Below are 16,040 nucleotides of genomic sequence, written 5' to 3'. Positions count from 1 at the left end.
CTCTTGATTCATATGTCTATATTATATGACTCATAATGGTTTCCAATTAAACACTAGCTTTATTATTATTTGTAAAGGCAGGAATGGACCCGGTGCAGGTTCTCTGATCCCATGCAGACCGGGTAAAGGAGTCAGAGTCCTCAGTGTTTTTTGCAGGTCTTTTATTGGGATTTACCCGGTACACAGCAGGCAGGGGTGCCCAGAGGCCGGGAGGCTGGCAGGCCTCCCAGTCCCCAGCAAGTCTTCATTCTATCTGGGCTCTCCGGCGTTCTCTGCTTCTCTCTCGGCTTCTGCTGTTTCTTTCTCGGCTTCTCTTTTCAGCTTCTGTTCATTCTTGGCTTCTACTGGTGTCCCCGTGATGCCGCCCTTAAAAGCCTAGTCTCAGCCCAGGTGAATCCCATCTACAAAGACCCACACCCTATTCCAGGTGCCCGCCATCAGGCATGCATTCAGGACCGCAAGGATCCATCATCTATCCTGATGGCAGGAGGACAGAAAAGCCTGACATTTTTCCTTACCGTACATTATTGCATACAAACAGTGAATAATTTGGAATCAAAGTATTATTTTTTCACACACATAAAGACATCCATTTGAAATTTTCACTAATTCTCTGATAGAAAATGTTAATCAAGCCAGACACATATCAAGCTTGCTCCATTTTTTTCTCAGGCCTTATCTGACAGTTCACATCTTTTTTAAAGGGTAAAATCATTTTGAGCCCAAATCTGACATCCTCATTGTTGAATCATGGTTGGGAAATATTAAAATAGAGTAGCCAGATGGCCAAATCCAGGTGTGACAATGAGATTTGGAGAGGTTCTGATCAGAATTCAGTTAAGGCCTTTCAAATTAGTCTGCTAGCACTTGGGAAATCTCTAAAATCACTTCATATATATTTTTCCCCTTAACTCTCTATCTTTCTAAAGACCATCTCAATATTGGGTCAGATTATGCATATTAAGGGATCTGTAAAAGTCATGCTAATTTAAACTGCAAGCATTGTGCATTACAAATGACCCACACTAGTAAAGCCTCTAAGTCTATGCATGTGTGACTCATCAACTTCCAGAAAATCAGGTCAGGAATCGCTCGGTTTAGAAATTAAATCTCTGCAATGTAACAACAGTCCTTTAGACAAAATGCTTAGTGGTGCCATAAGATTACAGTAGAGCCCATGCTCAAGTCTTTTTCTCTACCTGCCTAAAATTCTTTCTAAGAGTTATTGTACCTTTATGGATCAACAGGGGACATTATACCTTCCACCCTTATCGCTTCTCGGCCTTTTGGCTAAGATCAAGTGTAGTACCTTCCACCCTTCACTAGTTTCATATTATTCTGTCAAGTTAGTTGTATATCCATTCTTTGATTAATGCTATCAAAATAAATACCCATTATAATCTGGTGAAGACAAGGGTTTATTAGACTGACTTTAGACACATTCTGAGGTCGTCTGACATTCAAAGTCTTTGGGAGTGGGGCCCCAACGCATCTTTTTGGCCTTAGTAATTAAGTAATGAACTGTTAGTTATTAGATCCTTACCAGTTGCTTCAAGTTCTCAGCATCTAGCAGAGAAGATAGATGAGCACTCAAGTAAGTACAATATATGTTTGAGGAAACAGATAGAATATTTTATTTTAAACTATGTTTAAAGCCCAGAGGAAGGAGCCGGATAGAGGCTAGGACTTTAGATAGAGTGTTTAAGATGAAATGTCAGCCAAACTCAATCTTGAACAATGAATTGGAGATAAGAAAAGGGTAACTGATATATTTTCCACTCCAATATATGAACATGCACAGAGGAAAATATAACAAACATATTAACTATTTTGGAAATTATAATTAGTTTGGAAGGTGAGTAAAGTAGAATATATTACATAGTGTGTCAAACGATGTGTCAGATTAGATTTTCCAAAAGTAGTAACAGCTTTATTTCTGGTCCCACCTCATTTTCCAGAAACTTGTCACTATCTCACTAAGCGAACCTATTTCCCACATCTTGAACTTGGGAGTGTTTGTGGCTACTCAAACCAGTAGAGTATAGATTGAGGAACCATATGTGACTTTTAAGGCTAGTTTGCAAATAAAGTCACAATCCCAGTTTGCTCTCTCTTTTCCCTTGAAATCTTCTGCCAATATTAGAAAGTCAAATAGAAAGTTGGAAAGATTGTGAGTAGCTATTGCTGACTGCCCACACTATATGAGTCTATCCGGTCAACAGCCATCACTGACCAACTGAATGTGGTAGTGGGCTGCCCTCAGATGAATCCAATCATCAATATTTTAGCTGCCTTAACTGACAGTGATAATCTATCTCTGTTGTACTCTACAAAAGAGGTATTTTATAAGCAAAATAAAGAACTTTATTGTTTTCAGTAATAAGTTTTGGGGTGGTTTATAACACAGCATTCAATAACTGGTTGAGGTTGGAATATATCTAGGTCCTAAAGTTTTGGGATCTTATGCAATGATTTTAGAGTTTAGCATGGGTGCTATGGGGCATATTTAAGTATGGAAGTGATTTTATAAGGCATCATTTAGTACAATTTTTCTAGCAAGGAAATAGAAACTGGCTTGGAAAAAAAAGATAGGGAGATTTGTTAACTTGGTAGGTTAATAATTCACACTAAAAATACAAAGATTTGAAAGATTTTCACTGATTATGGGAACAGAAAACTTGGTACAGGTGTGAATGATATAATCAGCAAGAAATGCCAAAAGAACTTGACATCCATTATATATGTTGTAGATGTTCAGGTTAATTTCTATTTTCCTAAAATATATGTCAGGTTGAATGATAAAGTCATCTATCAGACAAGGGATACTGGATGAGAAACATATTTGGTAGGGCTGGCATTTGCTGAGAATGGATTTAAACATGTTTTTGAGGTACACAAGGAGACATAATCAGAAGGAATCTTTCTGTATAGCCAATGGTACAAGTATCAGAAGAAAATATAGATATCAATCACATCAACGTGATCATGTAACTGAAGTCACAGGACTGGAAGAGACCTTCCCTAAACAATTTATAAATGGAAAAGAAAAAAGTTTCAATGTGATGACTTGGAAATACTGACTTTAAAAATGTGTTTACAGTAATTTGTCTGTGCTCCACCAATGTAATTTCAAGCATCTTGACTCAGGCTGGAAAATCATTTCCAAGATGGTTCACTCACATGGCACTCATTGTGCCATGGTTGTCAGTTGTACCTTTCATTTGGGAATCTTATTTCCTTCTACATGAGCCAATTAGTGGTGTCAATTGGACATCCTCTAGATTCAAACTCTAGTATTTATTTATTTTTTTAAGTTTTTTTTAAGATTTATTTATTTATTTATTTATACAAGAACCAGGGTACAGGCCAGATGCGTGGGAGGGTGAGAGGATTCACAAGAGACAGAGCGGGAAACAGAACGGGTAGACTGATGAAATACATTTCTGAGGGGAGCAGGGGGAGAAATAGGAGAGGTCTGCTACACCATGTGGGACCCTAGCCTGCTGGCCGGGATCAAACTAGTGCTGCAGAGACTGTGGGCAGTTTCACAGCGCTGTGCTCAACTGCCTGCACCACACTCAACTACCTGCACCACCAGAGGAGGCCCTCAAACTCAAGTATTTAAATAGACAGGCTATGTAAGCTTCCAGTCTCTTAAAATCAGTGCTCATAAACTAACTCAGTGGCATTTCCACCAAGTTCTTTTGATCAAAAAATTACAGAGGTTGCCCTGATTCTTCAGTGCATAACATTTGATCCTTTTTACCTACCAAAAAAATGTTTTTGTTTTTTTTTTTTGTGAGCCTTATTTATGATTTCTAATCATAAATTATTCCCAAATTAACTGAATTTCTTGAAGGTTTACATCATCTTAGATTCTTTTTAATAAAGCTCTGATATGACTTAGAAGTAATATAGTAAAAGTGTCAAAATGACAATGGGTATTTTAAGTCTCAAGGGAGTAGTAGTCTAAAACATGACTATATTGATATGACAAAATTATGGTGATGAAGTTTTAACTTCTAACATAACTAATTTCATGGCAGCATCTTCTGTTTCACCATCACCTTTCCAAATAGACTTTAAAGAATATTTGGTTATCCTTTATTTACACTCCAGTATGCATGTGAGTTGTTGGACTGTGATGTTTGGGAAGAAACTATTTGTCCAATGATAAAGCAGTTTCTTTGAAAAGCCAAGCAAAGAACATTCTAAGTCTGAACATTTCCCTGGAAAACCCACAGTTACAACACCTTAATGGACATATATTTAGTCTTCATTATATTTTCTTATTTTTCCAAAATAAAATATTGTCTATTTCATGTTGAATGAATATCTGTTCCAAGTTATGAACTAAGATTTTCCCTTAATCAGTCTATGTGGATATAAATCTGATCCATATAAGCCTCCTATTTGAGCAGATAAAGTAAGAATGAGGAAAACCCAAGGGGGTTTCATTCCTGACAAGTGCTTGTCCAGGTAAAGAACAAATAGAGCTATAAGTCCTCGTAACTCACCCTAAATAATCACACCCTCTCAAAGCTGTTCCTCCTTGAGACTCATTTTGTCATGGCATAAAGAACTGGGGTACAGGCCAGAGAGGCAGGGGGTGAGAGGATCACCAGAGACAGAGTGGGGAGCAGAACAGGAAGACTGATTGAAATATACTTCTGAGAAGAGCAGCAGGAGAGACAGGAGAGGTCTGTTGTGTCATGTGGGTCAGCTCCCTGGCCGGAGATTGAACTCTTGCTGCAGTAGCTGTGGACAGCTTCAAAGGTTGTGTTTTAACCCCTTGCACCACCAGAGAGGTCCCCTTGTTATTACTTTTGTTTGTTCAGCAGATGAAGATACCAAGTGCAGAGAAGCTACCTGGTCTGTAGAAATTCCCAGTCCAGATAGAGTAGCAGTGGAACTAGAAGTCAGAGATCCCAAGTCAGCATTACCGCTTCTAAGACAAACTGGTACTAACACATCTCACCCGGTTTAATTCTGCTTACTGATGCCATCTAGTCAACCCTGACTCTAGTTGGATCCTATTTCATCATTTCAATAAATGTTCAGTATCTATAAATATATACCAGAAAGTGGGGTGATACCTGTGGGACAATGGGCATGATCCTGTTCCAAAGATTACTAGGATTTTATTCTCAGTAACCTTTGTGAAGATTGAATAACAGATACCATAATTTTCCAAGATGCACATATTCTTGTAGCTACCCCCATTCACCTTGTTCCTTGATGCATCTCCCTAATCAGAAGGCCCACCTATGGCTTCACCTGGCTCAGACACTTCTCCAGCCTCTCTTTCTGTCATTTATGCAACCCTCCCTCTATGGCAGTTGCTGGCAGTGTCTTTCGCTCAAGGTATTTCAGTCTGGAAAAAATTAAAAGCATGGAAGAGTGCCTTGAGCCGCGGTGGCTGCTGTTAAGTGATTTGGCAGTTAGTCAAGATTTAGCCACCTGCCTGGAAGAAGTTTTATTCCCAGCAAATTCCACCCACTCTGTCACCATTCTCCCTCTCCCCTCCAAAACCCAAACACTCATAAACACTGGATCATTTTTGTATTTATTCAACATGATCTTCATGAAAGTCAAAGACATTTGACTCAAAAACCACTATGGCAAAAGCCCAGACTTTTTTTAATTTCCAATTTATTTTCTTCCAGATGACTGCTTTCCAGCATTCCTTCAAACTCAGAATCATCCTTTGCCAGAACACCTGATGGTTATGTAAGGACAAATCCAAGTGCAAATCAGACTCATCCTCCTTTCTAATTCTCTCTTGTGCCCCTAGTGGAGGCACACACTAAATAAAGAAAAATGAAAATACACTGATGGGAAATAAGTAATCCAAATTTCTGAATCTCTTTGTAAAACATATTTTTGACTAAAGTTGAATATATCTCCTCTCTTGCCAAGCCCCACATGTCATTTTATTTGTTTCTTTGAAAAAAAAATTAGAGAGGAGAGGGCTCTTTGCAAGTTGTCAATACTTGAAAGAAACAGTACGAAATTTCAAAGAAAAGTGCAGATGAAATTTCAAGTTTGGAACTCTTGGGTTTTATTAAGAGCAGGCTAAGCAATGTAGCCCGACATCTAAGAAAAGTAGAAGTAAACATTTTAGAATTGGAACAATCGATAGCCCTGGAAAATTAATTTGTTCTGTGTGGAAATAAAAAAACACTCTATGCAACACTTCTGCACTTAAGGAACTGGTTCATTACAACAGCAACAAGAGCTACCAGGCCCTCACTGGGTCATCCAGGCACTGCACTCATGGTTGCTGTCTCACCGGGACTAATTTCAGAGAGTTGGGAAAGAAGAACAGCGAGAGAGGTGTTGTCTGAAAAATACATTTTATGACTTATGCTTAGAGTAATAGAAGAAAAAGGTGACATTGGAAATCAGGCCAGAAAAGCAAAGAGGGGGCCTCCCCTGGTGGCGCAGGCAGCTGAGTGCAGGGCTGTGAAGCTGTCCACAGCTGGTTTGATCCCAGCCAGCCAGGGAGATGCCCACATGGCGCGGCAGACCTTTCCTGTCTGGCCCACTGCTCCCCTCGGCAGTGGATTTTGTCAGTCTGCCTGTTCTGTTCCCCACTCTGTCTCTGGTGAATCCTCTCACCCTCCCGCGCATCTGGCCTGTACCCTGGTTCTTGTATGCATGAATAAATCTTAAAAAATAAATAAATAAAATTACATTAAAAAAAGAAAAGAAAAGAGAACAATATTTTGCTTCTTTGAAAGTTTACTTGTTAATGGTAATGCTCCCTGAGTGAATGGAGCATATAATACATTCATTTTATAATCCCCAGTTGAACAGACTGACAACCTCCATGTCCAATATCTGAACTGTGGATCAAATTTTTCAGTATCACACATAGAATTTCAGAAGTAGATAGAAGCAAATGGATCCAGCAGTACAACTTCAATACTCTACAGGAGAAACCTGACCTACATGCATAAATTCTCATAATCAGTTTTTGGCATAGCAATCTCAGGAACATAAGTCTGGAGCCCGTGCTCATCCAGCGCTAGTTTGACTCTGTTATCCCCCCTGGTGGGCTGTACTTGACCCCAGCCAAATTAAATGCTTGTAACTGCAAGTGTTTATACTTAGCTGGATAGAGTCTGCTATCTAACTTTTCCATTTTCTTGTTATTGCTTTTCTAAATCCTACTTATCTTTTAAAAACACAGAGAAAGTCTTGTGTCCTTCCTTAATAATTCCACCACTCAGCCTCTCCATTCCAGCCATTCCTCACCTCATGGCTAGGGATTACCCATGCCTTCCTTGTAGATATGATGCTTGTTGAAATCACTATTACTTACTGTTGCTACCATAAGGGATTGACTTCCTTTCTCTCTTTCTTTGCCCTAACTTATCCCTCTGCCTGGGAATCCCTCCTATTCATGCTGTTGTTGAAAAACATTTAAAAATATTAAAAGTATCTATTATTTGCCTTTTTATTGGCTCATTTCCCCTTCCCTTTATTCAGTTCTCTGAACCTATCATTCTCAGAGAGAAAGGCTGGAATAGCCTACCAGTATTTCTGGGTTTTTGTTCATTTGTTCTATTTTTGTTATTGTTTTCTCAAAATATTAAATTCTTCAGAGCAGGTATGATGTTTTCAAAGATCAAATGGTTAAGTGTGTGGTATGAAAGAAGCAGTAAGAAGAAATGTGAAAAACGAATCCACCCGTGTTCCTTTCCATTAGCGGAAGCTTTCCCAAACTGGGTTGTAAGTAGGAAGAAAAGTTCTCAGAAGTTCCAGAGTAATTACACATATTAGTTCCTGGATACAACTAATTCATTAACATTCCTTAGCTGGAATGCAACAGGGTGTGTGGGCTCTGGACACAGGATTTTCATGCTTATTCAAAATGGGATCCCAAGTCACAAGCAAGGATCAGAGACAGCATAGAAACCTGGGAAGCTGATGAGATTATGTACCCAGGGATAATGGATTTCTCTAAGGTGATCTGCTGTATGAACAGAAAATGGTACATTAGCATTTCCCCAGAAACCACCACCCATGTCTCAGATCCTAGAATCCCATAACACATTGAGAAAATTCCAAGCAAAACTAAGCAATTTTTCCCAAAACCTAGTGGAATGGGAGAGCCTATGTAGAAATGAAATTGAATCAGAGAAAAATATGAAAATGTTATTTCTTACACACCTGAGGAAGCACTCTGAAATTCATCTAACTGACCTTGATAGATTCTAGAGTTAGTTCAAATTACTAACAATGGTGAATGATTAGAACAAAAGAGAGATAAAAGGGAAATGACAAATCATTAACAAGGCTATTTTGGGGGCTGTAACTCCGGGGCATCCTAATCTCGTCAGCACCATTCTTGGGCTCCATCCCTTTTGAAGAAATTGTCATCAACTCATCACATAAGTGATGAGCTCTGTGATCTTAGACAGTGTTTTTGTTTTCTTACTTGTACACAAAGGATAGTAATTGTTATTTTACAATCTCTGTGAAGATTAAATGAGTTAGCACATGGGAATTACCTAGAAGACCACTTGACAGAGAATATTCAATCAATAAATGTCATTTTTATTATATTACTATATTATCCTCTTATTCTTCTCCTTTTCTGGATAGAAATGGTATGATCAGCTCTGTTTATTCTTTGAAATGTTAATTATTCTACATGGATTTTGACTTTTTCTCTAGATTCTAAGCAGCAGTGTAAAAATGGTACTGAGGGGAGAGAAGGTTGGTATGGAAGTAGAAAGTCTTATGTACATCTTCCTTGCATTCACCTAACTATTTTAAAATAGCAAAAAAAAAATCTTAACAAAATTCTTAAAATAAATGTGCTGTCACTTCAGGGATGTGATCAAATAAGAGAAATATTGCTGGGAGGTAGCAAAAAGAAATACTTATTCTTTTCATCTTGGGGGTACACATATTAAAACAGAAGGCATAAGATAAAAGGACACATGGCCAATGGAAAAGAGTTAAGAGCTCAGGATTAAACACACATTCATATAGATAGTTACTCTACGGCAAAGGAGTCAAGAGTACACACTAGAGAAAGGTAAGTCTCTTTAATAAATGACATTAGGAAAAGTGGACAGTCACAGGAAAAAGAATGGAATTAGACTACTACCTCACACCACATACAAAAATTAACTCTAAATTGATTGATGACTTGAATGTAAGACCTGAAACCATAAAAAAAGCATAGAGGAAATAATAGACAAAACACTCCAAGACATTGACATCAATGATGACTTTATAGATTTGTCTCCAATGGCAAGTGAAACAAAAGAGAATATAAACAAATGGTACTATACCAAACTGTTTTTTTTTTTTTAAAGATTTATTTATTTATTTATTTATACAAGCACTGGGTACAGTCAGAAGCGCAGGAGGGTGAGAGAATTCACCAGAGCCAGAGTGGGGAGCAGAACAGGCAGAAGGACCGAGGTACACTGCTGAGGGGAGCAGCGGGCAGCAGGAGAGGTCTGCGCGCCATGTGGGACCCTCCCCTGGTGGCCGGGGAGCAGCAGGGGATAGAACCAGTGCTGCAGAGGCTGCAGGCAACTTTGCAACCCAGTGCTCAACCACTGCACCACCGGGGAGGCCTCCAAACTAAGTGCACAATGAAACTATCATTAAAACAAAAGGTCACCTTACCAAAGGGAAGAAAATATTGCACATTATAAATCTCACACGGGGCTGATATCCAAGATCTATAAAGAACTCAACAAAAATGTTTAACAACAACAACAAAACACACAGATGGCCAAAAGACATGAAAAAAAAGCTCATCATTATTTATCATCATGAAAATACAAGACAAAACTACAATAAGACATCTACCACCTCATGCCTTGCAAATGGCCATTCTCAAAAAGACCAGAAACAACAAGTGTTGGTAATTATGTGGAAAATAAGGAACCCTCTTACACCCCACAATGGTGGGAATGTGGAATGGTCTAGCCCTTATTGAAAATAGTAAGCATGTTTCTGAAAATATTAAAAATAGATTTCCATGTGATCTAGTAATTCCATTACTAGGTATCTGCCTAAAAGAATGAAAAATACAAAACTAATTTGAAGAGATATGTGCACTCCTATGTTCATTGCAGCACTATTTGCAATGGCCACATTATAGAAACAACTTAATTGCACTAGAACAAATCAGTGAATTAGAAAGATACAGTAAATATACACGATGGTATAGTATACAGCTATGAAAAAGATGAACTATTGCTGTTTGTGACAACATGAATTGAACTGGGTAAGTCTAAGTGAAATAAGTAAGAAGGTAAAAGACAAATACCGTATGGTTATATTTATATGCGGAATATAGAGGAACAAAACCAAGTGCCAGGCAGAACCAAATTGTCAGAAGTCTGACTGTAGAATTAATGATACCTGAGGTAGAGGGTAAGGGCAAAAAGAAAAGTGGGAAGGGTGCCCAATGAACTATTGTGGAGGACAATGGGTGCTTGGTGGTGGTGTAGTATGGTAACATATCTGAAGATCCTGTAACTCTGAACCATATATATATATATATATAGTGTTGTAAACAAATGTTATCTCAATTAAAAAAACAAAAAAGAAAGAAAACAAATTTGCTAACAAAGGTTGGCCAGGCTGAGCCATGCCAGCCTGATTAAAACTGCACAGAGGCATCGATTAAAACTGCACAGAGGCATCGATTTCTCAAGACTCCCCATCTTGTTCTCACATCTTTCCACTGCACCACTGTACCTGCTTTCACATGTCCACAGACCTGCCATGCTAAAGCTCCTAGAGCAAATGAAAGGGGCACTATAGACTTGGAGTTAAGATAATTCCCCTCACACCCATTCCTAGAGATGCAAATTTAAATTCAGAATGCATTATCCCATAGAAACATTGCTATCTTTTTTATTTAGTTTCCATAGTATTATTAGGACGAGACAGTAGTTCAACCACATTATGACTTAAATAGGCTTTTGTGAGTGACTTGGGAACTAAAACACCATGTACAAAACACATTTGTACAGGAAAAATTCCTCCTAGCTCCAAAAATATGGATTTCCTTTCGATATGTAGGAGGGAAACTATTGGTAATAGTATGTGTTATATTTTATTTGAATGTTTTTTATTACAAAGTAAAATAAAAAAAAAAGTAGATTATTCTGGAACTCCTTTTTAGCAACACCTAAAGATATCCTCCAACATTAATACACATGTCCAACACTGTATTTTTTACATAGCTGACTAATTAATATTGGCTAAAAATGACTTACGTGGCCTGCCAGAGTTGGCTTTTCTGAGAAGTTGCCCTTGGAATCCCAAAACAAATTTACATAATTTGTTTTGATGGAAGCTTTCTATTCGTAAAGTTATTCTCCTTATTTCTATCATCAAAATTCAAACAAATAAAAAAAAAACTGTGTACCATGTTTTCTAGGAACTATTTGCTGAAATAAAAACAAATGGCACAGGCAGCAGTGAGTCCTGTGTTTCTGAGTACTGGCTTTTGTAAGAGATCACTAGGAATTACTTATAATGATGTTTCATTTCCTGCTCTTTCTTAAAAGAGCAAAACTATCATGGAGTTCACTTTTGACCTGTTTGTTTTCCTCTTCTAGTGTTTGTCTCCAATATTGAGACCCATCTTCACCTCATTCCTGGGTTCCACACTACTTGTCCATACCCTTTCCTCCTCCTTTCTTTTTTCTCCCCCCCCCCACCCCTTGAAAACGCTAATGACTAGAATAAACCAAAATGTCAACATTTGCAATTCTGGAGCTTCATTTAAGCAATAAAAATAATAATTAAAAGGGTAAAACCTTAGAGAGATTTCTTCATTTTATATGGTTTGCCAGCGATGATACACATTCAAAAAAGCCAGTAAAAGAATTAATTAGAACAGCCAAAGCTCAACAAGCTCTGCAAGTTAATGAAGCAGAGAGGAAAATGTCATCTTTGAGACCCAGAGCTGCATTGGCTTGGATAATATCCACTCCTGCCTTACTCTCCTAACTAAACCTCTTTTAATCTCTCCTCGAGAAATCAATGCTAATGACACGGATTTACCAAGAAATGACAGCAGCATAATACCACGAGAGCTGCTCCTGTTTAATGTAACTTAGTTCTGATGGGAACACTCAGAGTTTCATTCTGACAGCAAGTTGTTGTTTCGTATGCTCCTTCTGGGACTTAAAATAATGGAAGAGCTTCATTTTATTTTATTTTGATTCCTTTCATTGTGAGTTTGTTTTTTTATATTGCTCCCTCTATTCCTCTTTCCAAAGCAGCTTTCTCTCCTCTAACCATAAGATTCCCAACCCTGCCATCTCCATCCAAATTCTACAATCCAGGCTTATTTCCACTATCTTTCTTCACAATGGTTCTCTCAAGGCCACAGGTGGCATTGCAGTGTACACAGAATTCTTTCCCCATGCCTTGCATAGAAAGGTAATTTATGTGCCCACATCTGCCTGTGTGTGTGTGTTTCTCTTTCATTTGCCTATTTGGTAGTGTATCTATTTGATGTAATCAAAATATACAGGGCATTTCCATAATATGTCTAGAATAATAATTCACAAAATTTAAGGCATATCATTTCATTATTAAAACATAAATGTAAAGCTGATACTACAGAACAGCATTGTTTTCTTAAGTGAGTAATATTAACAGAACACATTCCATAGGGAATTTATTTGTGCCTGTGAAAACTGGAGTCATAAAGAACTGAGTGTCTCTGTTGGACCACTTAGTAGGTAAGTGACCTTGAGAAGAAGAGTCAATCTTTCTGAATAAAGAGATGCAATATCTGCCTTGTATTTCTCTGTAAGAAGTAATGAGGAAATGTAAAGTGTACATAATCAATTCCCAGTAACCCTGTTTCCTTCGTTGTTCCCTTCTCTGTCTAACTCCTTCTTTCAGATTTACCAAAATATATTGCACCCACTTTTGCATGGTCGTCCATCAGTTTTTTTACACGCAGACATTGTGGCCACATAGTCTTCTTTTCTTTAGGATAAACATCCCAGTAGAAGTGCCAAACATCCCTCCAATGACAGAGACAGCAGAGCAAGCAATATGTCACAATTCCTTTTAATTTGAAGCTTCCCAAGTGAAAATGAGACTTAGAAGGATGGCTTTGCTAGTAAAAAACACAGTGTTTAGTTCTATGGTCTTTCTTAGAATACTATCAGGAGCAGACACAGGTTTTGTGACACCTGAAGCTTACATAAATGTAGCGAGGTTTTCTGTTAATAAAGAAAATATAAGCTGGTGGGGGTGATGGAAGGGGTCATAAAGCTCAAGCTTCATTTGGTTTCATAAAAAAGCCCAAATAAGATTTTCTTCCCACAGTCCATATTCTATCATCTGTCCAGAGGCAGTCAGTGAGCTTTTAAAATTTTATTGCAATTTGCAGTCTTAAGACAAGGAAAAACAGCCAGGGGTGTCCCTAAATATGCTGGGTAAATTTTTTGTCACTAGTGAAATGTGATGTAGAGCTTTATTAACAAGAATTCAGTTGAGTGTTAATGGGAATAAAATAAAAACAGAAACATACACTTCTAGAACAATGGAAATGTTAATAAATAACCAGAAATTGTAATTTCATAAATACTTTCAGATTTCTATGTAAGTGCAAAAAGAAAACAAATAGGATGACACTGATGGAAAGAATCTAGAGAAATGGTGGGTCTGGGCAAAATTAACTTTAGATAATAGAATTAGGGAGATAAAATTCAAGGCTCTTGAAGGTTGAGAAGAGTCAATTATTCAAGATGGAGGAAAAGGGAAGCTCCAGCTGAGGGAATAAGGGAACAGCTAGCATGGCATCTGAGAGCCTGAAAACACTGGAATATGTAAAGAGAAAAGGGGCAGATGGTATCAGATGAATTGGAAGGTTTGCATCTCTGTTATTTACAAAATAAAAATTGCAATGCAAGCATCAGTAGGCAAAAATGTCGTTTGCTTATTATTTGCTTTCTTTTGTTGAAGTCTGTTAGTGTCTACATACTGCTTGTTTGTTTATCACAAAATGAGTCAGGGAGCAAAATTGATAGTGGATTTGAAATCATGTACACAGGTTTATTCATGGTGAATAAAATGATCGCCTACTATCCACACACTCTTAAACTCTATTTCCCTTTATTAAACATGTGCTAATTTAAATAGATTCACTGGAAATATTAGCAGTGCCTTTGAGGATTTTTAATTATTATTATTTTTAAAGATTTATGTATTTATTTATTTATTTATACAAGCACTGGGTAGTCAGAAGTGCAGGTAAGAGAATTCACCAGAGCCAGAGAGAGGAACAGAACAGGCAGAATGACGAAATACACTGCTGAGGGGAGCAGTGGGTGCAGCAGGAGAGGTCTGTGCGCCATGTGGGACCCTTGCTGGCAGCCGGGGATTGAACCGGCACTGTAGAGGCTGCATCACCAGGGGAGGCCCAGCCTTTGAGGATTTTTCATGAATCTGGACCTCCTTCTTGTCACATTACTTGCCTTTAACTTCAATAGGCCGATCTGGAATCAAGGATTTCACTCTTCTCTTGGTATAGCACAAAGGGAGAGTAGACAAGTTGCAAGGGTAGGTAATAGGTTTTTACTCCAGAAAAAATCTTTTCAGAGCTTGGAGGATGGAAGCATAAATATGCGGTGGCAATATTCTTTGATGTCTACCAAAATCAAGAAGGACTCGCATGGTTTTCATCAATAACATGCACTCGCAGATGACGTAAATTTGAAGACAAGTTAAAAGGACATTATTTTTTCTCTGTCTGAACACATTGGTAGAAAACACAGGGCCATTGGATAATGGAATAACACTGGGTTTCACAAAAATGAAAGAAAAATCTGTTGTGGTGAGTTCCTGAGATTCCAGGGTTTGCCTGTTACAGCCTCTTGCATCATCCAATTAAAATACTGATTCACGGGCCTCCCCGGTGGCGCAGCGGTTGAGCTCTGGGTTGCGAAGCTGCCCGCAGCCTCTGCAGCGCGGTTCCATCCCCAGCTGCTCCCCGGCCACCGAAGGAGGGTCCCACATGGCGTGCAGACCTCTCCTGCCGCCCGCTGCTCCCCTCAGCAGTGACCTTAGGTCCTTCTGCCTGCTCTGCTCCCTGCTCTGGCTCTGGTGAATTCTTTCACCCTCCCGCACTTCTGACTGTACCCAGTGCTTGTATAAATAAATAAATCTTTAAAAAATAATAAAAAATAAAATAAAATACTGATTCACAACAAATTGAGTCAACTGTGCATCCTACTAGCGGGGAGAGATTAAATTTAAGAGTTTAGTTTTATTTGCCTTTTTTTCTTCTTCCTCTCTCTCTCTCTCTCTCTCTCTCTCTCTCTCTCTCTCTCTCTCTCTCTCTCTCTTTCTGAATGATAGAGATGACACACAAAAAAATCTTTTGGAGGTGGCTGAATTTGGCTCTTCCTGAAAATAGGTATGGAATCATTATTGGATTGATTTGTTCTTGAGAGTGAACTTTGAAGTGAATGGAGTCTCTAGGGTCTGGTTGTACCCTAGAAGATATGAAACTGGACATGGAAACTATGTAAAGGAAATATAATGACTTTCTAAGAACTGCAGCCAGTGGAGAGCACTTGGTTGAGTTTAGCATGAGGTAGTAAGACTGTCCTCCCTTAAAGCCATGGCTACCTAAATGGGATACCAGCAGTGGTCCAGAATAAGCCTGGGGACTGTTTGATATCAATTTTTAATAGCAATACCATGTCACAGCAAGAAATTCTGGCAGTAATAGTCTGATCAGACTCCATCAAGCTCTTCTATAGTTATAAAGGAGAAACAGAACACAGCCCCCTTTTGGACAGTTTCCCTCTGTGGGTTGTCAAAATTTAAGAGGGAAACATTGGACTTCTTGCCAATAAGGTAGTTGGGCTACGGAACCATCTAAATATCTCTTTTATAAATAAAATGTAGGAAAAAATCTTCAAGACCATATTTTGAAAATTTTCACTGGTAATATTCCTAATATTTGTGTAACTTATTATAATTTATAAATGAGTTTCTCAAATTTTATTTTCACCTTGGCA

The 16,040-nt window shown here is 38.3% G+C and overlaps 1 pseudogene; it reads left to right on the top strand.

The window, feature by feature from the left end:
- The first annotated feature begins 1,270 nt into the window (after window positions 1–1,270).
- On the top strand, window positions 1,271–1,396 carry LOC119243886 (U2 spliceosomal RNA; annotated as a pseudogene).
- The last annotated feature ends 14,644 nt before the right edge of the window (window positions 1,397–16,040 follow it).

This window comes from Talpa occidentalis, unplaced genomic scaffold (genome assembly GCF_014898055.3).
Source record: "Talpa occidentalis isolate TD23 unplaced genomic scaffold, MPIMG_talOcc4v2.1 talOcc4.13, whole genome shotgun sequence".
NCBI classification, from domain to species: domain Eukaryota; kingdom Metazoa; phylum Chordata; class Mammalia; order Eulipotyphla; family Talpidae; genus Talpa; species Talpa occidentalis.
Note: the sequence above shows the minus strand (reverse complement) of the source record. Positions and strands in the feature narration are given on the sequence as shown.